Here is a 27,321-nt window from a genome sequence, read left to right as displayed (position 1 = left end):
TACGTCAGCTACATGTAATTAAGTCAAGTTTTGATTGGTTCACTGTATCGTCTGTGTCCTTTGTGATTGGCGAGAGTGATTACTTTGGTTTTTGTTTTACTTTTACGACACTCAATGGAAAAAAGCTCCAAGTCAGCGATCCACAAAATGTGATAAACCAATTAGAATGTGTTAACCAGAGTTCAGCAGTAACAGTTTTCGCGGCAATCTGATCCCTGGCTGTTTGAGTTGTATTCCGAATCGTGGCACTTTGGTTGGTGGAGCAGTGCGAGGGGAGAAGTGCAGGCAGGTAAGCTTGAGCTCCCAAGATGTGTTCGCCGTTCCAGTGCACAGGGACGCCAGCTACATGCACCACAGGATACACGCTAAGTAAGTTCACGTAAGGTCAACCACTTTTTAATGGTCGCATGCCGAGAAAAGTCTGTTCAACCTGGCTTGTTAATAATACCACCCCTAACACCACGTCTTGTGATTTTGCAGTAATTTTGCTGCTCTCACGTAAATTTTAAAACAAACTTTATTCTTGCCTATTCGCATTTTAATCTAGGTATGTTTTCTAGCGTAATCTAACACAAGCGTTTAAACAGCCTCATAGCCTGTTCAAATTTTGTTTGTGACACGGCTTTATGTACACCAGTCTTCCTGTTAAAATAGCCGTGTTTAAATAAAAAAAAAAACTTATTATTAATTTTATAATACATTTTCTTTAACAATCTAAAAATTGTTGTAGTCTTTAAAGAATTCTTACCGCCTCTGAAACAGAAAATTACTTGTGATAGCAGTTTTTTTTTTTTTAAATTCTGTTACAAAGTGGAGAAGCCTGTCAACTCGTTTTGAGACATCGGTCCACCCTCGTTCCCAGGGCTTTTTTGGCAATTTCTGAACGAAACATCCCTAGGAATGAGCCTGAAGCATAAGGTAGTCTGTATTATTTTTAACTATACTATTCCTCAATCTGACCAGTTAAAATTAATTTGAAAGAAAAAGGCTGAAACTTGTATCCTGTTCCTTGATAGAACTTGTTCTGGAACTCCACCCTAAAAAGAAACAAAAGCAAAAGATTATGAATAAATAAATCTATTTCATCAAAATTCGATACGTAAGGAGTGGAAATAAAGAATAAAACCAGGTGAAAACTTTTGGCGTGTGCTTCAAAAAGGAAAGAGGAACTCACCAATGGAGTCGAAGAGCGTGTAAAAAAGCCGATAGACCTTCCATGATCAACAGGATGACAACCGTTTTCACTGAAATACAAATTAACAGTGTTTTAGTTTAGTGTTTGGACGACAGTTAAACCTATCATGTGGAACACTGCACAAGAAGGAGACTTAATCACGGTACTGGGACACCTCACACTTGAGGACAAAGCAAATAGTTTCCACAGAATCATTGTTGTGCTGCATCGACGAGAAAGTGAACACTTAGTTGATTATCAATTAAAGATGATTAAATTAACGAGTAAATAATTTATACTATTCCTCAATCTATAAGGTGTGAAGGTGTGAAGGTGTGGTCATGGAAAGACGCGTCTTCCTAGTCTCCGAAGTTAATTTCGTTTTATTGCTTCTTTTGGCTCTGAATATTGAAATTTCTACCTACAAGTCGGACCTAAAGGTGAATTCAATCGAAAGTAATCGGTGTTTCATCGAAACTCCTATCAAATGGAGTCGAAATTCGCCGACATCAACCACGAAGAAATGCAAATGGCTTGAGAGTCGCCCACTCTACCATCACAACTCTACCGCATCATTCAATGTTACTGCCTCAGCGATACTAATTTGTGGGGACGTTCATCCGCATCCTGGACCCGCGTTGGATACGTCTTCGAGCAACCTAAAACCAAAAAGCGGATTTACTGCCAAATGCCCAAAGTGCTCAAAGCCAGTTCAGCGAAACCATAAACATCTTCAGTGCGATAAGTGTTATGATTTAATTCATGTTCGCTGTGTAAACAGCAACGCCAGTTTCCATAAAACCATCAAAGTTAACCAGCCTGGCATTTGGACATGTAGTACTTGTACATTATCTGAGCTTCCCTTCTTTAAAGTAAAAGATCTAGTCGCTTTGGACACGACAGATGATGCTGCGAGTGATTTGCATTGGAATTCCGACCGCCACTTCGATGCTCTCATTGCGAGACAAAAACAACTTTCTTTTATGCTCATCAACACGCAGTGTATGACATCAACATTCGACGAGCCACTCCTCGTCATTCAAAGATATGGTTTTGACGTGGTCATGCTTAGCGAAACACGGCTCAAAGACAACCCACAACTACTTAGCCATGTAACTATTCCTGGCTATGCTAATGAGTTTAGGAACAGAGATAAAATCAAAGGTGGAGGCGTTGGTGCATACATTAAAGAAAGTGTGAAGTACAAAAGGCGTAAGGATATGGAATCAAGATACCCTGAATTAGAACACTTGTGGCTTGAAATTCAAGGACGCAATAAACATAGTCACTTATTAATGGGAACCATATACAGATCCACAAGAATACTAGATACCCAACAGTGGATGTCCCAAATGGAGAGCATGTTGGCGGATCTGTCAACTTCGTGGGACGGTTTATTGCTCGTTACTGGGGATTTAAATATTGACGTGCTGAAGCCAAATGCGCCGTTGACAAAACAGTATGCAGATTTATTGAACACGTTTAACCTAACACAGCACGTACAAAAGCCAACAAGAGTTACACCTCACAGTGAGACCTTGATTGATCACATAATCTCAAATGATCCTAAGCGTGTTACACATGTTGATGTTCTTCCATGCTCAAATGTGAGCGACCATGATGCACCTTACGCGTGCCCCAACATTCGTGCTGAGCGCTTTGTTCCAAAGTTTAAAATGATTCGAAAAGAGCGAGGGTTCAAGGAAAAAGAGTTCGTTCGCGACTTTACATCCCTTCCATTTAGTGTCATTCAGGCAACAGATGATCCTGAAGAAAAGCTAGAGATGTTTACTACACTCATCTCTGACTGTATTGAGCGACACGCTCCACTGACACGCACAAAGGTCACACGGCCACTGAGCTCCCTGGTTACATGATGAGGAAATTGTAGGTCTTCAAAATCAGAGAAATGTACTAAGACACAAGGCACACTCGTTAAAAACACCCGATGCCTGGCAAGCTTTTCGCGACGTCCGTAATCCTCTGAAAACAACGATCAAAGAGGCGAAACGATCGTTCATCAATACGGCATTATCATCAACGAAACCGAAAGAGGTCTGGCGTATTATACGCCGTATTTTGAACCCATGTCCACAGCCTTTACGTCTGGATGTCAATGAGCTTAACAAGCATTTTGCAGAAGTTGCTTAACGCACCACCGGAAATGCAGGCGTTGACGCAAAAGAAGACCTACTGAACTTTGTTGATAGCTTGCAGCCATGCCTGATCGGAGAAAGATCATTCACTTTGCGCCACGTTAAACATGAAGAGGTCCTCAAGGAAATCAAATCAATTCGTTCCGATACATCGACAGGACCTGACCAAATACCAGCTAAGTTCCTAAAGCCTGTAGCCGACCTGATTGCAGGACCTTTGACAGACGTGATAAATTCCTGTATTGTCACATCAACATTTCCCGACGCTTGGAAAGTTGCGAGGGTAACCCCAATCCCTAAGGCCAGTGGCCCCACCTTCAGTGTATCAGACACGAGACCGATATCAATACTTCCGGTCCTTTCAAAAGTTTTTGAAAGACTCGTACACCACCAAGTCATCGATTACATTGATTCTCACTTCCTGTTAAAAGAGAATATCCCAGGCTTCAGGAAAGGACACTCAACGACTACTGTTCTATTAGGGATCAGAGATGACATTATTCGCGCCATGAAGCGAGGAGAAGTTACCCTCATGGTACTAGCCGATTTCTCTAAGGCGTTTGATACTATCAAGTGCAAGACTGTTCTTGAAAAGCTTAGCCTGTTGGGCTTTTCCAAGGAATATCTTAAATGGACGATCCAATATCTTACAGGAAGGAAACACTTTGTGCAAGTCGACGACAAAACGTCAGAGCTTTGTATGGTGAGTTTCGGCGTACCTCAAGGTTCTATCATGGGGTCACTCATTTTCAATCTCTACGTGGCTGACCTTCAGTCATATGTACGCGGAGTTAAATGTCATCAATATGCTGATGATACCACATTGTACACACACTGCAAACCAGCAGATCTTCAATCAACTCTAACTGAACTTTCTGCAAGTATAGGCAAATTGGAAGCGTGGTCACGTGAAGCAAACTTAGTCATTAATCCTTCCAAGACTAAGCTGATGTTATTATCTACCCCGCAGTTATTAAAGGTCCATCATTTAAACACTGAAAAGTTCGACATCACAATCAACAGCATCCCCTTGGAACGAGTGACCACCACCAAATTACTGGGGTCTCACATCCATGAGCATCTGAACTGGGAAGGAAATGTCAGACAAGTAGCAGCGTCCTGCTGTGCTACTCTAACAACCCTAAGGAAGTTAAAGAACATCCTGCCTTTCCATATCAAAAAGAATTTGGCACAGGCACTGGTTCTAAGCAAGCTATATTATAATGACATAGTATACCACTCACTCCCGGATTATTTAATGAAACGTCTCCAGAGAGTACAAAAGGCTACAGCTAGTTTTGTGCTTGGTAGATTTGTGTCATCCGAAGACATCCTTACGAAACTCAAATGGCTTCCCGTAAAGGAACAACGCGAATGGAACCTACTTAAGGCAACTCATAAAGCCCTTCACAACCCATATTGGCCAAGTTATCTGAAACTTAATGTATTTCAACACGAAAGATGCTTAAGATCTAGTAACAGCATTCAGTTAGAGAGATCTTTAATTAATAATACTCTACAGGACCAGACTGCAAGTTTATTTAACACATTGCCCAGCAACGTGAGGTGCTGCCAAGACTATATTAAGTTTTGTAAAGACACCAAAAACATTATTTTTAAGAGAGCTTTAGAACATCTGGCATAATTTTAATTATTTATTTATTCATTTATTTATTTTAGCATATCTTAAAACACAATTTTATCTCGTTTACATATAGATATAAATTTTTAGATATCTTTTAACCTTTTTACAATTGTAAATTTAGTTAGCATCGGACAGACGAAGAGCCACCCTGTGGATATACTGCCCGAAATGCCATTATTATTATTATTATTATTATTATTATTATTATTATTATTATTATTGGAAAAGACCCTTCTCTTGCTTATCTGCTACTTCTGCTAGTCTGTTAAGCTGCGACTTTTCTCTAACTCCTTGTAGAAGTCACAGCAAAATACTAAACCAGGGGACAGTCTCGCTCGGTTGTTTTAGGACTCAGGGTGGAAATTCAATCAGAATTCAATCCTCTAATAAGCACTTTTTAGACTGGCCCCACTGTATCAGCTACTGTAACCTAGTGACAGGTCTAATGAAACGCTCACCTGCCCAGTATGCAAACAAAACAAAACAAACCACGACACCAGGCACGCCAGTAAATTTAAAAACCTCGTGAAGCACCATGGTCCATAACACGTCAGACAGCTCTGCGACAAGAACAAACCTGATCAAAGAAGCTCAGTCACGGTACTTTGTCGACAGGTATATTTTGCAGGTTGCAGGTTGCAACGACTTGTTTATTTGAGTCGAAGTCGAATGAAACCCAACATAAAAGCTAACCGCAAGCAACCTAAGCTAATTTAGGCTAACCGGAGTGCTATTGATGCTAACCGAAGTGCTAAGTAGACTCACTCGGACTTAAAAGTCGATTTTTTTTTTTAACCTACAACCTGCAAAACATACCTGCCCGTATTTTGTGGTTAGTAACGAAAACGAAGACCTAAGATCGAAGAACCCAAAACACAGCTTAATGTCACAGCAACAATCAAAACACTCTGCCACCCCTTCCGCCCAACAGACTTTTTTACCACCCAGATTCTGGGTGGACTCGCGTGACCAGCTGCAACCAGAGTCTTTCTCCCAACGCCAAGGAAGGCAGAGGAGAGAGAGCCCCGGAACGAAGTTGGATATACCCGGCCGGCGCAACCTAGCACTTGCTTGGTCGAGGTTTTAGTTATATTCTCGCGATGTCCCACACCTCAACAATATTGTTTAATTCTCTTACTATTTCTCTGCTTACTTAAAGAAACCTGGCAATTTTTAAAACCCTGCCAGTCGTAATCCATTTTTAATCTTCTCTTTTCACAACTTTCCCTTGAATATTACTGGTAAATACACGTTTCTATGGCTCGAAGTTGTGATAAGCATGTCTGCGCGTTCTGACCAAAAATAAGGGAAACATACAAACGAATCAAGGAGCGAAAGTTAATGTCAAATATTCACAGGACTCTAAGGAGGTCACGAGTGCAGATATGAATACAACAGTCTCTAAGTTCTTATCATGTGCTTTAAAGCATGCTAATACAGTAACATTATAAGGGTTCTTTAACAAATGAAGAAGCCTTGACTGTGCTTTGTTCTGTTGTAAAGCATGCGGGAAGCAGTAGAGCACGAAAGAAGCGTAGGGGGAAACACGAGGCGTAGCTGAGTGTTTCGCCCTACTTCTTGAGTGCTCTACCGCTTCCTAAGAGCTTTACAACAGAACAGAGCACGGTCGAGGCGTCTTTATTTGTTTAATGATAAAGAATCCATTGATTTCCCCACATATTCAGCTAATAGTTTCAAACTAAACTTTATTTTCCAAACGAGGAAAAGTGGCGTCAGCGTGCAACTGTTCTCTGATAAAGCACGCTAAACTAAGCCAATCACAATCTTTGTTAGAATTGTTCAAATAATTTGATTGGCTAACGAGACAACAGCTGTCATTCACAAACTGACGTCAATTTTTCATGCGTCTGTCCTGTTATTGATGATGAATCTCGTCATCACATTGTTATGACGAAATCCATCGTCAATAACAGGGCAGACATATGACAAACTGACGTCAATCCGTTTTTTACGATAACGGATTGTCAAATTATCCGCTCTCGCTCGTTGACGCATCGCATAAATTATAAATTCATGTGTCTGTCCGCATATTGACAATGAAAATTAGCCAATGCGCGCGCGAGAATTTCTGCAGTTATCTTCGGTTTCGAGTGGCTTTCGAGAGAAGCGCGATCACTTCAAAGTTCGCTCTTTAGTTGGATATAAAAACAAAGATCTAAGAATTTCTGAGCCGCATTGTGGTTCATAAAAACTTGCACCTTCTAATGGGATTTACGAAACAAAGAGCTCAAAGCTTGCGGATGAAAATGCGAAATGGTGAGCAGCATTTGAAAGGAACTACAGTTATTTACGCCTTGCAGCAAGATTGCCCGAACAAGCGTCAAAGTTGGAAAGACCAAACTGCTCCCACTGGTTCTATTCCGAGTACGGGAGAGAATATCAGAGCAAACTTTCAACTGATAACTCGTCGGGTGAGCGTTGTTATTGTTGAGTTTCACTTCGCTGAGATGACCGGAGATCGCTATTTAGCTAAAGAGCGTTACTAAACTGCATGTAAGTGTTGTGTGAGAATTTTTTTTTAACAAAAATAAAGCTCCTCATAATAAACAGAGACAGCCCAATTGGTGTTTTCTGTCGTTGTTTCACTTCTAAAGTATAATTTCTTCTTTTGCAACAAATATAGTGTCTTTTATCGAAGCATTCGCTACAATTTTTTTACCCGCTAAGTGATTTTCGTTTTGTCGGAATAAGTAAAACTTGTTATTTTAGTACAGTTTTAACACTTCTGCAGACAAGTAGATAGTTTCCATTGCGTTTGTCTGAGTGACGGGGAACGTTTAGTTGGGTCAAATTTGTCAAAATTTCGAAGCAAAAATTTGAAATTCAGCTTGCTGTGCATCTGTTCTCTGATAAAGCACGCTGTTTCAACCAATCAGAGCATGCATTATACTGGATCATTGGATAATGTAATTCGAGAGTTTTCATTGGCTTAGCCATCATGGGTTATGAGCCAATATCATACCATGCTCCACAAATATGGTAAGCGTGTGCGTGATTTTTTGTGCTAGGCGTTTTCATTTTTGTTTTAGTTTAGTTTTCTATATTTTGGGTTCGTTTTTAAGAAACAGTTATTCCACTCGCGCTTGTTGCATAAGAGATGTCGGAGCTGCGTGCCTCGTTGGCTATCTACCATCTCATATCCAACACACGTTCGTGGAATAGTTGTTAAATATTATATAACACCTATGGACAGTGTGATCTAGACCTTTGTTGAGTGGCCAAAAGAAAATCAATTTCCATCCAGACTTCCTTTCCTCACCTGCATGAGCCAGACTTAGTGCCCACAATCGCAAGTAAGAAGCTGTGTTGGAGATACAACCAAGGCAGTACTCAATAGTATGGATCGCCTGGTGTACAAATACTTCACCAAAGTCAAACTGCAATGCAGGAGAAAGGAAAGAAAAACAGAGATAAGACAGTGCTGTACTGCAAAATATTACCTAGCACTATGGGCCACAATGCGTGCTAAGGATAAAACTTCAAAGCCCTTTGGACGCATTACGCGCCCACAACACTTTAAGAAACTTTTTCCGAGGACTTGAACATTCTGGTATTTATTTATTACAATTTAACGGCAGATTTACATAACAACAACAACAAAAACAAAAAAATAAATAAATGAAAAAATAAGCCATAAGGATAATTCTCCCGTCTATGCTTTCCAAATAAATGTAGACTGATGGTTGAATGTTGAGGTATGATGATCCCAATCAACCATTAAGGTTAAGAGAAACTATAAGAGCAAGCAGTCTATTTGTTTCAGCTTAACCCAGTCGCTGTGCTATTAAACTTAGAATATTGCTGAACTAATTTACTGATAGTATTCAAAACAATTTCCACCTAAAGCTTAAGACCTGCTTCCATGTATTGGTACTACATCTTCAGGTGCTTGTGTAGCCAACCAGATTACAATATTTACTTGCCACATGATTTTCCCCCACTTCACTCTTTCCTGTATCCACTGCTGTATCAAAGGGCATGGCCTAAATCTAATCAGAATGTCCTTGTAAATAGCTGTTTAAACAGCACTCCTACCTTTTCATGAACATCCTCATGTTCGTCGTTCTGGCTGTCATGATAGATCACTTCACTGTATTCATGTTCAGCATCTCCAATGTGCACAGAAACCGGGGCAGGTCCGGCAATGCTTGATCTTAGTCTCTGAAAACCCTAAATTAGCCTTGTCACTCAGTATTGTGTTGCTCCAGAAGATCTACAGTATACTTCACACACAAGGTTTTTAGGTAAAAAAAAAAACCCACCCTGCCCCCTAGAAATTCATGTAGCTATACCCCTACTCCCTCAGAATTTCCAGTGACCTTCCACGGAGAGGTTACTGATATTGCATGGAACTGTGTCCACGTCTACTTCTACTTTGGCAAGAGTGGGTTGGATCACAGTGCTGAACAAACTAGAGTAAAGTATTTTTGGCTAGTTTAGTTAATCATACTATTTCTAGGCAATATTGTGATGCAAAAACTTCTTTATGGTTTGGTGCTCAGACAGAAGTTTAATTGGCCAATCACGTAAATGTTTGGTACAAATTGAAATATGGTCTACAATGCTAAGGAATTAACCTTATTATGTAGCCAAGATTTCTTTAGTAAATGAACATAAAATTTCATACTTTTGTACAATAAAGGGCAGTCACAAGTATAGGATAACCTAACAACCAAAAGTATAATGTCAACAACTGGCCAAGCACTCCTCTTACCCCTTGCTTTTTCATGTTGTGTTGGTGTCGGAGGTAGAAAGGTTTCAGTAAGAGCATCCATGGTACACACAACACTGTTATCACTACAAGCAATGGCTGTATGATATCCTGTTGAAAAAACAGAGACAAAAGATGCGTGCACAGTAATTAAAACCCTGCATCACAACTCAAAGTTTCTTGGGGTTTTTGATCTCAGTATAAATTTCACTCAATAGCAAATAACGTGAATATATAAGAACATGTGAAGTAAGAATAATATTGCCTACCTGTCCTGTCTAAAGCAAGTCAGGGTCCTCGATTTTTGATCCAAACTTAAGGAACATGTTGATGAGTGCCAACAGTAAACTGGCTTGCTTAAATAAAACAGAAAAAATGTTTAATTATTAAGAGAAAGTTATATTTTCATCTCCATTAATAGTTTGACTTTCAGAAGCTGAAAAGATAATTTGCACAATTATCTAGCATTAATCACAGGCACATAAAGCTACATAACTATCAAAGGCCTATGCTGGCAGATAATTGATGGAATGCATGCAATACATACATTCAGACAGCTGTGCAGGGATGCAATGTATGCAGAGGGATACACCTCATAGCCCTTCACACCTATTGCATGCTCGTGCTGCTAGATAGTTAATTCATAGGCATGTGAAGAGGGCCATGAAGGTACCTAAAATGTGCAGAAATTTTAACACTACATAGCTCTCCAGACATATTGTGTCAGACTCCTATTTTATGGGGGAGCCCTACTGTTTGAGTGCATTGGATTCCATATTGAGAGTTCTGAGTTCAAGCTACCTAGCTGGAGACCTGTTAACCCAGAGGACGCGGTGGAAGGGGGAGGGGCAGGGGATAAATGAGTACCATTAGCTACTAGTTTAAAATAAGTTAGAATACAGATGGAAATGGATTACAACATGGACAATTTTAACTATACAGCTTCATGTACAGTTACATTTGGTGAATTGACATTGATGACAATCCACTTGTAGAATATCAAAATGACCAGGTAACCAAAGATGCAAAACAAAAACAGAACCTGAAAGAAAGGAACAAGCTGCTGAGATATGAATCTATAGCTTACATTAAGAAACACTGAAAGACTGCACTCCCCTCTTTTGCTACAGTGCAGTTTGAGAAAGTGAACTGACCTGGAAAAATACAGCTTCTACTGACAACTGCCCTAGGATGGGCAGATATTCCCATATATGGCCTAGATAGGTATGTGCAGTTGAGTAGGGTAGCATTTTTGAGGTTCTCAATCCTTAAGGTGGCCGAACACAGTTTTCGCACACGCTTTTGCTGATGCAATTCAGTGCGTGCACAAGGATAGCAAAAAAACAAACATGCCATCAATATAGCAATCATTTTATTTACTCAACACCCGCACTATCTGTGCTATTTTTCTCTATAACTGAACGCAGTGCATTGATGGCTTTAGCCTTTTATTACAAAGATATGGTAGAAAAGGTAATGATTCAAAGAACTCAGCAATTCTCAGCTTTTTCTCTGTTGCCGAAAGAACCCAGTTAAATGCAGCGCATGTGTTAAGTAAGTCAAAAAATTGCGATTGGATGAAAAATTGTACTCTCGGAAATACGCCTATTTCTCGAGAACCACTCGTTAGAATTTCACGAAATTTGGCATGAAAATACTTCAGGAAATAAGTAACTGGAGTTTTGAAAATAACTGAACTTTGACAAAGGAAATTCTAGATATTCCAGTGAACCTCAAATAAGGGATAATTGAAGATCTCTCTGTTAAATTATTAGCAAAATGGTGTTAACTTGTGAGAATCATTACAAGCTTGTTACATGCAAATTATGAAGAAAATCTAATGACTAGATTTTCTACAAAAATAAACAAAACCGATTTTAAAGGCCTGTTTATATTTATTCATTTGCCATGGCAATGGCACATACATCAGCTTGACCATCAAAAAACCAAAGTTCGTGTTGTTAACATGCTTGCTGCCATTTTTGGCGACTGAGGGATCCAAGGTTTTAGAGAAAAAGGTGAATGAAACAAAGATATCAAAAACTGTGTTCGGCACCTTAAGTAGGGTATCATTTTTGCGGTATCCGTCACCTCGCCACCAGGGAATCTCGCCGCCAATGAACTTGCCACCTAGAGAAGTCTCCTCGCCATCAAGCACCAAGAGAAAGATAAACTAGAGTAAAGTAGTTCAGGTGTATTAGCAGTCCGAGCGACTACAATGTCAATTGACTCGTAAGTTTGTTGCCTTCTCTGTTTGCAAATTTCGATGTCAACCTGTTGTCAGTGAAGTGATACTATGTCTAACGAGGAAACAGAGCTTTCTAGAATTCGACTACATGTATATTTCTTTGAGAACTGACTGTGTTGCTGTTGCATTTGCAGTTAAACTTACATAAGAGTTTCATAAAAAGCTTCGGCTAAATGATCAAACAACTTCAACTTTACACAAGCTATGTGAGTTATACAACTAAACAATTTTAATGTTATTAGACTGTTGGTAATTTCAGGGCGAGGAGACTTCGTTTCGTGGTGAGGGGACTTTGCTTGGTGGCAAGACTTTTGCCCCTGTTGGCATTGTGCTCCTGGTGTGATCCTTAGATAGGGTACCTAAATTGTATCAGCTAAAATTGCAGTGTGTAAATGCCCAGCTAAATGAAAAACAAATGATCTGTGAAAACTGAACTACCGTTAATGATTCAATGTAGCAAACTGGGGCGCTTATTTACTTTTGGTATCTCAAGGGAGGGTGCTTATTCGAGACAGGGCGCTTATTTCTTTTTGAGAAACAACTGAATGTTCAAGAATCAAGAAGACTGGAAAATGGACTTGTTGTCCCTGGATCCTTCCTGGCCAGAATGACCAGCTGAGCAATTGACAAAAAAAATTGAGGAAGAGATCATTCATTTGAGGAAATTATGCACTCACATGGACATAATACTCAAGAAACTCAGACGAAGACCACTGTTTTTGTAATGTGGCATTACTTATGTGAGCAATAAGGAAGATGAACCTTCGTTGATACGTGCTCTCACAGCACTGTAATATTATAACTATATTAGAATGGGGGCTCTTATCGGAATAGGGGCCCTTATGAATAAAAACACATTAAAAAAAGGGCTAAGTCTGCATACGCACGAAGTGGCTCATCAGGCCAGAGCTTATCCCGGTTTCTGTAGCATGAAGTGACTACGAGTATTTCTTCTCCCCCCTGGATGGAATGCTAATCCATCCTGGACTGGATGCTAGTCCTTCGAAACACATTCAAAGGGGGACGCTTATTCAAATAGGGGCACTTATTGGAAGGAGGGTGCTAAATTGAATCATTACAGTATCCGTTAACTTCCAATGTTACAGAAATGAAATAAAGTTGACCCATTCAAGCTATTCTTAGTTTTTGTTTTATATTTGCTTCATTCTTAATTTGGGTGAGGGATTAAGACCCTTTGTGGCACACACCTATCCCCTGGAACAACTGCATTTTAAACTCAAGGAATCACTGCAAGAGCTCTAAATGCTATCTCTGTCATGACTGCAGGTGACACACCAACTGCACTCAGTTCACGTAATTAGGACTGGTCTCAAGGTTTGAAAACTTTGTCTTAATTACATTGCACCACATATTATTCTAATAGTGGGCTGAATGCTACCACGAAGAACATTGCTTTGTAGAACACCTTCCGAAGTAAGAACATAAAATGGCTCAGTCAGTTTTTGACCATGAAAAGTTTCATTGTTTCTTAATAACTTCCGTCTGGTAATGTTTAATTAACCAAATGCCCTGCATTGATTCACTTGTGTGAAAATCCAAGGCAAGCAAAATTTTCACCAAACATGATGATGTTCAGTTGAAGAGATTCTGCAGAATATTGGTTGTCCACAACACATACCTGAGGTATAAACTCTGCTACAATATCAAGAGGCTTCTTGAAGTGTCTGAAACAATACATCACCATTATTAGCACACTCAGGACTACTAGTCGGCAATTTTTCTGACCTTTTTTCGCGATTTGTTTTCTAGTGCTTATGGAAAACACTGTGAAATGTAACATGCTTTCTCAAGGGCTGTGGTCATGAAGATGATGATGCTTTATTTTTACAAAATTATAATTTTTGAATATTTAAAAAGAAATTGATTTAAATTAATTTTGTGATTCGACATCTAAGTTACCTGTACACAGTCAGGTGTATTTTTTGGTAAGTTACACAGCTGGCATACCTCTCAGAGGGACTAAGTTATTGGTACTGTACTGTTAGTAGTAAAGAGTACCCTTCTTATAAATGTAGAAGATGACAGCCTATAATCACCTGTGGTTAAAGAAACTCAAGCAAACACCAAACATCATATGTGCGACACCAAACACGATAGACATCTTCATTTTGAAAGAGTCGGTGAAGGTGAGCTTGTTCACAGCTTCCTGCCAAATCTGGGAAAGAAACCAGACAAAACAGCACATTGTGGTGGTCAGCATAATTCTAAACAAGAAATTAACAAACCAAGTGTCCTCTGTTTTTCTCCTAATACATTTCAGTGCTGCTTAAGCTTATAAGATTCCACAAATCTTGCCTAGATTATATAGTGTATCTAGTCTCTAATAAGATCAGATTATCTACAAGATCAGCATGTTTTCACTGTGAATTTCCAGTCTCCCTTGATCTGTACTGAAGCAACCTGTGTTAGAATACACTGTACATCTCAGGTTGCCTGGTTTTACTAACTCTGCGTTTACACATGCATGCAGTCTGTAAGTAATCTTTGGTCCACATTTAATACCTAGGTACTTTTTGTTGTCTGTACCCAGTCCATAATCTGTTTTTCTGGTATAGCCCACGTTATTATATATACCGCAGTCTGTGTCTTATATTCACTAAGTCATGGTCTGCAGTCCACAGTCTGTGTATTAGACTGACATCATCTTCCATAATAATAATCATGTACAGGAAGCATAACACAGGAACTTACCGGATCAATACCAAAGAAGTAAGGAATTCCACGGTAGGTCTTATTTGGGTCGACCATGATTATTTTGGATGTATTACCATGCGAGTCAAGGGTCTTTTTACTAAAGAACAATTGTAATTTTAAAAGTCACTCAAACTAAATAATAATTTAAAGTCTTGAGGACTTAAGCCCCTCATCGCTTACAACTAGCACATTACCATATTTTTTCCCATAACATGCTGCGTTTCCAATATTAGCTCCTCAAGCATTATATATTCTGCAAGGAGCAATAAGCTGGGCAGGAAGTTTAAGGCACATGTAAAGTGCTAAATATCAGGTTCAAATATGAACAAGCATCAATAAACGCGGGTCTCCAACACCAAGTTTGAAATGGACGCCAGGGGTGATAAATGAAGAAAATGTGGTAAATTATTTATAATTTTGAACATACCTGATGCCATCCCAATCTACACTAAGATCCCATGCAGTGCCAAAGATGTTGAATGACTTTGAAAAGCAGTCATTGTATATAAGGCCAGTATAGATTGAAAACAGCCCCATCAACAGAATTATATAGCGGCCCGCAAACATGGTCTCAAACATCTGACGTGAGAAATAATATTTTTGGATCTCAATTTTAGTAACAATAAAAGAAAATTTTACAAAAAATTGTCAATCCCCCATGTAATGGAAAATTTCAATTTGATTTCCTATTTCTATCTTTAGTTTATGTTTTAGTACATTCATTGATTGAAAACAATACATGCAGAAATGTTTGTATTCGAAAGTGCAAATTAAAAGTTGAGGCAAAATGTTGCCATCTTTAAAACTGACTGAAATTTGTACACTGCAAACTTAAAAGACAATCTTATTTGGCCTGTTGGGTGAACAAATAGTGAAAAATGAGAGACAACGTTATCAGTCACCACATGTTCATGGTTGTGTTGAAATACTTTGCAGCTATACATGTATTTGCTCATCTACTTTAGTTTTTAAAGCGGCAGAAACACGTAAGTGTGGTTCTAGAAAATATCCATAGTACCTCCCTCATCCCAAGGAAGGTTATTGGAAATTCCTGTAGCACAGAGGAGGGTATCTCAAATAGCCAGAATTTTATTTAAGTAACTATGAACCAAACGTCAAATTTCCAGAGGGATGGGAGAGGGGTTCAAACCAAAGCCCCTCCGCCCCCCCGCCCCCCATGGGAGGGTATGGATACTTTCTTGAACAACACCTTGTGGTTAAAATTTCTGTTAGAATTTGAATATTTGGCTTAATATGCATGAAAAATTGTGCTGCTCTGTTGAGGTCAAGACATGCGACCTTACCTCTCCTCCTTTGTAATTCTCTAGTTTCTTTTCTTTAAGCACCAACCACAATGCAAACAGAAACATGATTAACCCATGACCACAGTCACCAAACATGACCGCAAACAGGAATGGAAAAGTGATGATGGTAAACAGAGCTGGTGTAAAGAAAAGTCAACAATTTCAGGTTAGTTTTAAATACTTGTATACAATATATACACATGTTGACCTTTAGGATTTCAATTTGAATAAAGGACATTATCAGCAAATGAACATGTCAGTTGACACCATTATTTCAGATTCTTTTCGCAAAAACCATGGCATATAGTTTGGGTAAGATGGAGAAAAATGATGGCCAAACTTTGAAGTATTATTTGAAAGGCTTATTAGGATGCACTTTTATTCCTGTTACCAAAGAGTGAAAAAGAAAATACTGGTAAAATGTAAATGCCCATGGAGATAATGATTTGGGCTGGTACATGCAATTCATGCAAATGAAAGAATAACAAACAATGCAAAATACCTGGATTAACTTCTTGGTATTTGGCCACTCCATAGGCATCCACAATGGCTTGAAACCCCTGAGTAAACTTGTTCGTCCTGTTAAAGGTTGGTGGCTCTTGATGGGCTGACATGCGATTCAGAATGGATGGTATAGCAGCACCACTGCGCTCTGTGCCACGCCGCAGTGCCTGCTGAACCTTATCCAAGTCACTAACTGGACACCAACACTCAGCAATAAGACATTTCTGAGTCACATCCAGGTTGAACATGTTCATGGTGTGATAAATGGCCTTGATCTTTTTTACCTTAATATATAGTAAAAGAAGTCATGTTCTGTTCAAGTCATGTACGTAGTTGTACTATAGTCTCTGACGGTAGTGTAACGTTCAAGTAAAGTAAAGGAATAATAGAAAAAGCTTTAAATGCAAATTTAAACAAAAAACGATTGTTTCAGTAACAAAAGAAAATCACTACCACCAATGGGTTAAGCCTATTGAACTATTCCTGTGAAGAGCTGTGCATTCATTAAAGTTTGATCAAATGGCAACCGTCACATGTTGACTTTCATAACAACAACAGGGTTATAGGCAGCATGTTTCTTTGTTAGCCTGAGACATTCTGACTTCTTAAATTGTGGGACTGAGACTTCAAAGCTTTTTTTAAATGCGACCACGAGACGTTCACACTCTAAGACCTTCAGACGTCATTTATAAAACCAAACAAACAAATTAGGACTTTGAGGTTTTCTTAGCCTTGCAAAAAATCAAGACTCCATATGACAGATTTGTGAAAAAAATTGAGACTGTTAGACATGTGAAATTAGACCAAACTTTTCAGTTTTGGGAGATGGTTTTTGAAGGACCATTCACCAATTCCTCTACAAGTAGATGCACTTATATCGACTATAATAGAAAGCATTCAATCACGTGTAATTACTGGGACTGTGACAAAGTCAATCCACGAAGGAGAAGTCTGTTGATAAGCTGATTCCACAACTAAACAGTTGTGTCATTATTTTGTTTCAATTCATGCTGGGGCCAAACCGCCCTGAAAACAGTCATTAAGGTGTCGCAAATTTTGGTTATTTCAGTATAACCTCAAGTGTAGTAAATATCTCGTCGCAAAACTTGGCAAGTGAATAGAGGACAAATGTCCATTTTTTTTGACAACAAAATTGACAGCAAATATCAAATGATGATGCCACTGTTAATGACGTCATTCCATAACCTTGATTAAAAGTTTTTTAAATTCCAACTTTTTTTTGTACTTCTTTAGAAAGAGCACAGCAAGAGTAGTTAAAAGCTGAAAACCACTTGTCCATATCTCAAAAATTAAAGGAGATATGACACTTTAAATTTTAAAGGATGCTCAGCCCAAAAACAGTGACTGCCCCTCGATAAATATTTTCAAATTGAAGGTGACTGTGTTTTCCTGTTACCAATCTCACTTATGTTGCATATTTACTGTACTACACGAGTAGAACACATGTAATCCGAAAAAATCGCCATCAATGTTTTTCCTGCTCTTCTAAGCACCTCAAAACGTATTTGTGACATCATTAGAAGTGACGTCATCAATTATTCAAACAGCAAAAACTTGTTTAAGAAGTCAAGACTAAAAAATCTAAGATGATATGATTTTTAGCAGCACTAAGTACTCTATATTACCAAATTCTCAACGCTCATCAAAGAAAACTGAAGAAAAAAAAAATCAAGGGGGTTGATTTTAGAAGAACAGTATGGTTCTGAGGGACACTGAAATTTCTTTAAATTGCTATAACTCGAGAAATATTTGTCATAGTGAGGAACGGTTTTCAGTATAATAGTCCCCTAGTCGTGCTCTTTTAAATGATGTATTGGTGGTTTGAAATTAGAAAATTTGTATAACGTGTTTAATTGTGATCTCATCAAATATGTCATCACAATATGACATTTTGACATTTTGTTACACTTGAAATGATCAAGACAACGATCCAAGGCAGTGTGCAAAGTTTGGTAAAATGTGCAAAGAACACAAACTTGCCCTAAATGACCATTTTTAAGGCTGTTTGGCCCCAGGGTGTTACATATGCATGCAGGGAGGGTTGATCCACTTTAGAAGAGCATGCAGCCACTCAGGGGAGGAATCGTCATTGGAAAGCTGTCAGTTAGTAGAGAGTTGACTGTATTTTACCTCTCAATGCCTGCCAATTTGCAATCTCTTCTGGTTTGCTTTCAATATCTGAATATCCAGATCATTGAATTTTGTTACCTTTATGAACCACTGTTTAATGTTCTTGGCTACAGTCACCAACAACTGCTGACGATGGTCACATGTCTCGTTCAGTACCTAAGAAAATTAAAAATAATCAACAGAGAAAATAATTATTAAATCAATATTCAATTTAATATTTAAATCCTTTCAATTGCACAGTGGTAGAATACCCCATTCGATGTGCTTTTCTGTGTGCACAATAAAACACTGCTAAGCTACTCTGTGCGGAGGTGTGGTAGCCTCATGATTAGTGCACTCGCCTCTGGATCGAGTAGTCTGGGTTCGAGGCCTGGCCAGGGACATTTTATTTTGTTATACCTCCCAACTCAAATAACCTCGCCTCGGGGAACACTGAAGGTCTCAGCTGGAAACAAAATTCACTGTTTCCCCTAGGACCAGTCATTAGTAATAGTGCTTAGTGTTCTTGGGCAACTGACACTTCACTCTCACAATGCCTCTCTGCACCCAGGTGTATATTTAATAGATACCCGTGAACCTCATGCTGGGAAAACTCTGCAATGGAGTATCCCATCCAGGGGAAGAAATACTCTCATTTGTTTCATACTACTGAAACCAGAATAAGCACCGGCCTGATGAGGTCCTGATAGGCCACTTGGCTCATATAAAGACTTTTAATTACCTTTTACCTACAGCTACTATTCAAGTGCAGGTCTTGAGTTACAAGGCTTAAATCTAGAACAAAGCACTCACTGTTTGAATATTCTCAATCCTTGTATTTACTCCAATGGCCATTTCCTGCCTTTCTGCAGCAGTGTCTGGACAGGGATAAAGTACAGCCCGATATCTGAAAAAGAAATAGGTAGCATGATCCGTAGCAGTCTTCTTTTTTAACATTTCATGATTGGCAACTACTGCATATATTTATTTCAAAAAGCACTGCTGACCTTAATTATCAAATTTCTCAAAGGTTGATGTCATACTCATTTGGGGGGCTTCTGATCACTTACAATAAATTTGAGGACAGCTCATACTAAAAACTCACCATTTTTTTTCACTTTTTTCCATATAAGACATAATTAACTGTATATTAGGAAAATAGTCAAGAGTCTTTGTATAAGCACCAGTTTTATAGAAGCAGTTTAGAGCTCAAGTTATTTTGAATATGTACAAATCAAATGTTTAGGATTGTGGCACTTTTGTTGAGTGCAATGCTTAGCTGTCATGACAGCAGCTCTTATTCAAGGGTGAGATTTTGAAAATTACATGTATGCATAGAGTACACAGGGTGGTCAATGTAAAGCCATTAGAATTAACAAATTAAGCTCAAGACATCATGTTCAGAAACCAAACCACAAGCAGAGATAATTTGTATTTATCCATGAGTCAAAGCTGGAATACGTTTTTCCAACTGATTGCTAAGGATCGCATTTGCCCAGAAATCCAAATCCAAATATAAAATCCTGAAATCTTAAATCAAAATAACTCAGATACATGTACCATCACTGAGGCAAACAAAAATAAAATAAAAATCTTTTTCTTACCCCTCACAAATCTTCATCACTATGCTTTTGAGCTGATCGCCTTGAAAGAAAATAATGAAGACACACTTATTGACGTGGTCACCGGTACTTGGGTCTTCAAGTGGAGTCTCAATCTCTGCCTGCTTAAAGAACACATTACCACGACAGGCACGCCACAGAAGATGCTCAAATGAAGGCACTCGTTCACGAATGATCACTCCTGTCACAAATCTACGAGGAGCATATATATGTAGAAAAGACTGTTACTAAGTAATTTTACAGATATTTAAATTAATAAATTATTTATAATAAAAGATGATGGACTAAATAAATAAATACTAATAAATAAAACTTTCCATGTAATGTCAGTCATCCACATGTTGGTAAATGTGAATGCAAATTTATTTTAGTACATTAAAATTCTTTTCTGAAATGAACTGCCTGACAGGCGTAAATTGTTTTCTCTGACACCTTTTAAAACCATTTTATATGAAAGGCATTTCACATTTATATTATTTTATTAAATTATCCGTTTTTAACAATGTGCAAGTCTACATAATTGTAACTTTCAAGTCTGTGAATAATCATTCACTCGAATCTGTCTATGACCAACATTCAGGGAATTTGGGTCACTTTTAATATCTTCTAAGAGGTGAAACTTGTAACAATCTTAAAAACACACCCCAATCTTGGCTCATCTCCTAAGAGCTGCAGCTCCATATCATCAGCTCCTGGTGGCTCATAGATCTGTTGCTGATTATGCTCATGTATATGTACAAGTAGTTCCGCCTAATCAAAGTTACCAAATGAAAACCTATGCACGGCGTAACAACACACATTTTAAGGCTACCTCAAGGTGAGGCCTTAACATTAATAATGTAGATGAGGCACTTATAAAATAAATTAATTCAATTATGCAACAAAATTAAGACACATTATTATTATGTCTTACATTTCATTGAATAATTTAAGTGTGAAAAGGAACAAAAAATGACTGTAATAGAAAGTAAGGTGGTCATATCATGTTAATAGGAGAAGCTGCTTGTGACCTAAAATATTCAGTGCGTTGCCAGGGCTCTGAGTTGAGAGGTCTGGGTTCAAGCCCTGGCTGCGGTCATTGCATTGTGTTCTTGGGCTGCCAAGATATTTTACTTTAATTCACAGTACCTTAGCCTGCTAGCAGACTCTACGTGGGAATAGAAAGAAGGGCTTGCTCAGAGGATAACAGTAACTCTCTCCACCCAGGTGTAATTTAAATGGGTTCCAGGGAATTTAATGCTGGGGGTAACCCCACAATGGACTAGGGGGAGTAGAAATACTCCTAGGTATTTCACGCCAATTTTATGGAAACCAGGATAAGCTCTGGGGGTAATTGGACCACTTGGCATGGCCTGACACAGGCTTATTACAAGTCTTAGCCTATCAACTTTATTCAGGTCTCATAAGTTATTTAATATAGTTACATAATTATATAGTTAAATTGAGAAAATCAATAGTAGAAATGAAAAGACCAAAAGGGATTGTGTGAACAGGAAAAGTATATCCCATGCGAGGCGCAACCCAAAAGCTAATAAAAAAATCTGATAAGAAATCTAATCTGGTTGAAAAGAGAAAAATGTCATTGCTTAATTAAAATTTTTAGCTCGTGTTCGTGTACTAGCTTTGGAAAACATCTAGTAGGTGCCGAATCAAATTCAACTTTGAAGGCACTGACATTTGAAGAGTGTTACATTAAGTTTGGAAATTCTGACAGCATACCTTCAATCAGCTATAATAACTGCAGTATGCATGATAAATACTAGAGTTAAAGAAAGTATTTGTCTTGCTCAGGATATGTTTGAGTTCGTTCAGCTCCAAAACTCTTGTCATGAGTGCTTCATAATTCGTATTAATGTCTTTCATTTCACTTTCAAGCTGCTCAAACTCAGCCTAAAAGACAAAACCACCTGGGAATATAATTAATGTAAACATACTGCATACTTTATAACCATGATGTTAGGACTGATTTCTGTCCAGTCAAATGTACAGCTGTAGGTCTGCAATCATACCTGAAGTGATTAACAAAACATTGGAGCTACCGACAGTATTGCTTCATATCTACATACTCTGTATGGTTTAATGGCAAAATGAGTCACCCTCTGCTCCACCTGCATTATCAAGAACTGAGCTAGGTGACCTTGCATGCATGTGTACATACCAACCTCAAGATCAATCATTTCTCGTGGCTGGGGAGCTCCTGGATTTTCTTCAGTGTTGTAAACATAAATATCAGCCTTCTCAATTTCCTTGTCTAGAAACCCTATCAAAATAAACATTATCTTACATCAGGACATTGTACATACACATAGAAACTTACAGACTACTTTTAAAAGAGTTTGATGTATAGCATGATTGTTTGGGTTAGGGTCGTGTCAGGTTCTGGAAAAAAGGTTGTTGGTGTCTGACATTTCGATACCCTGCATGAGTGGTGGCAATCTTCAGAGTCAAGCAAAAAATGTTTGTCAGTCGATGATGTCACAAGTGTGGTGCATTGAAACTGATTGGCCTGTTAAGCCAGTTTAATTTTGAACTCATGAATTAATTTCAGCAAATTGCTTTTTCAATTCTTTTTCAATTCATAATTTGCACAAAATAAAAAAAATTTTGTTAAGGAGTGATCTTTTAATTTACCTTCATGTTTGGAGGACAATTTCAGTTAGAAAATTAGTGTTCACTAAAGTGATGTGAGAAATGAATAAATACAGTGTAAATGCTTACCTTCCACACACGTTTACAGAGAGTAGATCGCGGAGACACATCAATTTAGCAGCAGATTAAAAAGGGCCATTATATAATAAATACTTATTTGAAGTCCGTATTGGAAAATATTGGTCTCATTCTTTAATTTCTGCAGGTTTATGGACCTAGTTCGCCTGTGGCTTGGTCTACATGTATAAACCTGAAATAAAAAGAACTCCACCAATATTCCTCCAATACGGCCAGGCTCATGGTAGTTCAATATTTACATATACATACCAACAACTAGTAGTCTTCAGCAGAGGTCAAATCATGTACTAACTGAAAACTAAGAGTATCACTATTCCCTGCAGGGTAACCAGTCCCAGCACAAAATTTCCCAGTTGGGGTCCAGGCGTGAGGGGGGGGGGGGGGGGTTGTCAAGAGTGGAGTCCAGAAAGGGTGCAGATGGGATCCAGAAAGGGAGTCCAGATGAGGAGGGGGGCGGTCTACATTTTGAACCTACCCTGCACATACTCTTAAGTTATAAACTAAAGATAGAGATGTTGAATTCTCATGGAATCTTTTCTGTTGGGATAGCTTTTTAAGCTAACAACATGCATTATACTCTTTCACCAAAATGCATCTCATGCTTTTCAATAAGCTTACTTAATTTTCTCTCCATCTCCTCGCATCGTCTAACTTCTTTTACAAATTTGCGCTGAAAGGCATTCACACCTGGATTCAGCTGGTGAATGAAAACAAGTCATATTTACTATTTATACAGTTTCAATTTACAACAATAACGGTGTTAGCTTTCAAGTCAGAAATTTCACTGTTTTACTAATTTATTCCCAGATTGTTCAAACAATAAACGCTAGCACAACGGTAAGTTTCAGAGCATAGGCTTAAGCTCCATTATTTGGAGGAGACAAGAGTATTTAATAAGTTTTTGTGTTTTTGACTTCCTACGTGGCAATATATGTACACTTTTAAAAATTATTTTGTGAGGAAAAATCACAATTTCAACACAAGGAACAGACTTTCATCAGTTGAACTACCAAAATGAAACTGGAGTTTGGCCAAAAAAAGTTTTTCCTTTTTAGGTGTTTGACAATTTATAACATTATAGTTTGTCATTAGAGGTTAGAAATATGAACTACTACTTTATTTGTAGTTTTTATTGGTAATTTTTAAATGCAATTTCTATATGTACTTTTTACTAATGTAGTTTTTTTTATATATAATTTATTAGATTTATTTTTACCTTTTAAGTTTTACAGGACCCCTTTGATAACAATCAACTTGTACTGATAAGTTTATTCTGTTTAAAAATTCATTTTATTATTTAGCTCTTATTAACCGAGCACGAGGTCTGTATGGGAGAATCTTGACTGAGGTTGTGAGTATTAACCGAAGGCAGTGAGGTCTGTACACACGACCGAGGTCAAGATTCTCCCCTACAGACCGACTTAGCTCGGTTAATAAGATGTTTATTATATGGCAAACAAGAACAGTTTCATTCGTTTAATACAACTGGGTTGTACTAGCTGACATTTTGCTTGCGAACGGCGATGAGCTGAAAATAATTCTGCCAAAGTTTGCTCAAGGATACCTAAACTTCGAGCCAGGATCCGAGCCAGGATCCGAGCCAGGATTCGAGCCAGGATTCGAGCCAAGATTCGAACCAGGCTCCGAGCCAGGTTTCGAGCCAGGATTCGAGCCAAGATTCGAACCAGGATCCGAGCCAGGTTTCGAGCCAGGATTCGAGCCAGGATTCAAGCCAGGATCCGAGCCAGGATTCAAGCCAGGATTCGAGCCGGGATTTGAGCTAAGAACCGATCAGGATTAGTTAAAATGAGCTTTGTACGACATGTCGCGTGACCTGGTTTCCTTGTTTGCGTTACCCCTTTTGTCTCATCACAAGTCGTGCAGAGTAATGCGTAGGAAGTGTTATATTCTGTTGTGCTGTTTGTGCCAAATATTTCTTTCAAACATCTCTTTCAATCTTGATTTTACCTTCTAGCCCGGTAATGTTTTGCGGTGAAAAAGTTGCAAGCGAAACTACAAAAATATTGGCTATTATCTTCTAAATATATTTATCTATGGAAGTGCCAAAAAGCCTGATGAGAAAAAAAGTAAAGAAGACGAGCAAACTGAGATAAACTAAGAATAAAGCCAGGATCCGAGCCAGGATTCGAGCCAGGATCCGAGCCAGGATCCGAGCTAGGATCCGAGCTAGGATCCGAGCTAGGATCCGAGCTAGGATTTGAGCTAGGATCCGAGCCAGGATTCGAGCCAGGATTTGAGCTAGGATCCGAGCTAGGTTTTGAGCTAGGATCTGAGCCACAGGGCGCAGGCACAGTGTTGAATTTGTAAAGCCGGCGAGCGTATATATACTTTTTTATTTACTAGGTAAATGAAAAGTAGTTTCAGGCGAGAGAAAATCTTCGTTTGAATGAAAAACTATTTTACGTGAACATCCAGGAACACTGAAAGTTTTTTGATAACTTAGTAGATTTACTAGTGAATTTCTTTTTGATAATACTAACACATTTCACTTTGGCGGCGTCCAAGTGTATTTCTACCAGAAACCTTGACTTAATCACCACAGGGATTCGAATAGTTGGATTTGTTCATTAAAAATGCTGACAAGGGCTTCGATTGTTTTTGCTGTAGGAATGTATACGGTTTCTCTTTGCGTATAGTTTCTAGAGCTTTGATACATTGATGTCGAGTTTGATTTTATACAGTGCAAAAAATCTTGACATTTAAGAGATAAACAGGGCGTTTTCATGCCAAACACGGCTATATTTAGTCGTAGAAAGAAATTTGATCGGGGCAGATTTTGATCACTCATTAGGTCACCACTGCACATAACGTAATCAACAAAACAACGCTATAATTTGTTACTTTTGGCAAGCTTTGTCCAAACACTTGATTATACCCATGTGCCTAACATTTACTCCTTGTTTACAAATTGTTATCAAAAATTTAGTCGGTGGATGGTTTGCAGGCCGTCTCTTGTCCGTGAGGCAAAGTCACTTGCCTGGGAGTAAAATGTACTTGTCCCAAACGAGCGGACTGTGGTTTGTGCTCAAATTTTCAGATTTCTGTATATGTGTAATGTATGTGGCGTAACACTTGCACAAACAGCACAACAGAATATAACACTTCCTACGCGTTACTCTGCACGACTTGTGATGAGACAAAAGGGGTAACGCAAACAAGGAAACCAGGTCACGCGACATGTCGTAGAAAGTTCATCCTAAGGCCCAGTTCAGACGCCAAACTTTTCATGAGCCGAACTTAATTCGAATTTGGACCGACCCAAATTATCAAAAGTACGCCTGTTGATTCAGACGTCGAACTTAATTCGCCGAACTTAATTTAGTTTGAGCCAAAACACATCGAAACATCAGCGGTTTTCAGGCAAGGTGTATGCATTAGGTTCGGCACATGAAAAGTTCGACGTCTGAATCAAAGCCGTCCCAAAGCCGAAATTCCCGGCTGAGCTAGGCGGGAAGAACTGCTGAGCCGTTCCAAATTCAAATAGTCGTTTTCAACTGATTCAGACGCCGAACATTTCATGTACTTAATTCAACGTTTTAGGTTCGGCTCATGAAAAGTTTGGCGTCTGAACTGGGCCTAACTAATCCTGCTCGGTTCTTAGCTCAAATCCTGGCTCGAATCCTGGCTTGAATCCTGGCTCGGATCCTGGCTTGAATCCTGGCTCGAATCCTGGCTCGAATCCTGGCTCGAATCCTGGCTCGAAACCTGGCTCGGAGCCTGGTTCGAATCTTGGCTCGAATCCTGGCTCGGATCCTGGCTTGGATCCTGGCTCGAAGTTTAGGTATCCTCGAGCAAACTTTGGCAGAATTATTTTCAGCTCATCGCCGTTCGCAAGCAAAATGTCAGCTAGTACAACCCAGTTGCATTAAACGAATGAAACGGTTCTTGTTTGCCATATAATAAACATCTTATTAACCGAGCTTAGTCGGTCTGTATGGGAGAATCTTGACCTCGGTCGTGTGTACAGACGGTCTTCGGGCAAGATTCTCCCAAACCTGTAGACCTCCTGCTCGGTTCATAAGAGCTACATGTAAGCTTAAGTCTTAACTTTAATGCTGAAGCTTCATAATTCAAGTCGACTAAGAAAGAAATGGCGAAAAGACGAAAAATGCAATACTTACATCACGAAATTGCGCAAGATCCTAACAGAAAGAGGAGAGAGAAGGCAAAACATTGGTTCAGTGTCAGACATAATAGCGATTGCAATTGGTTTCCAAGTCGGTTTCGAACAGGAGAATTTTGTTTACTAGCTGTCCGAGCTCGCTGACACAAGAATAAGCTGCCTCAGCTTGAAGAAAGAGTTGGGCCAATGTCATTTCCTCCGATCTGAAGAGGGAAGACAT

At 38.8% G+C, this 27,321-nt stretch overlaps 1 pseudogene across 1 annotated transcript; it reads right to left on the bottom strand.

The window, feature by feature from the left end:
- Positions 1–748: 748 nt before the first annotated feature.
- On the bottom strand, positions 749–27,321 carry LOC145486274 (V-type proton ATPase 116 kDa subunit a 1-like; annotated as a pseudogene). The gene is made up of 23 exons (XR_014049260.1): positions 27,226–27,321; positions 27,100–27,120; positions 23,576–23,654; positions 22,393–22,490; positions 21,982–22,120; positions 20,874–20,958; positions 20,213–20,422; positions 19,422–19,515; positions 18,708–18,785; positions 16,477–16,762; positions 15,975–16,111; positions 15,098–15,249; positions 14,668–14,767; positions 14,013–14,131; positions 13,595–13,640; positions 10,666–10,749; positions 9,977–10,063; positions 9,711–9,818; positions 9,032–9,166; positions 8,256–8,373; positions 5,434–5,535; positions 1,175–1,244; positions 749–1,037 (listed from the first exon to the last, which is right to left on the bottom strand). The product of XR_014049260.1 is annotated as a V-type proton ATPase 116 kDa subunit a 1-like (transcript).

The sequence above is a fragment of the Orbicella franksi genome, chromosome 5, assembly GCF_964199315.1.
Source record: "Orbicella franksi chromosome 5, jaOrbFran1.1, whole genome shotgun sequence".
NCBI classification, from domain to species: domain Eukaryota; kingdom Metazoa; phylum Cnidaria; class Anthozoa; order Scleractinia; family Merulinidae; genus Orbicella; species Orbicella franksi.
The sequence above is the reverse complement of the archived record's forward strand: the minus strand, read 5'-3'. Positions and strand labels throughout refer to the sequence as shown.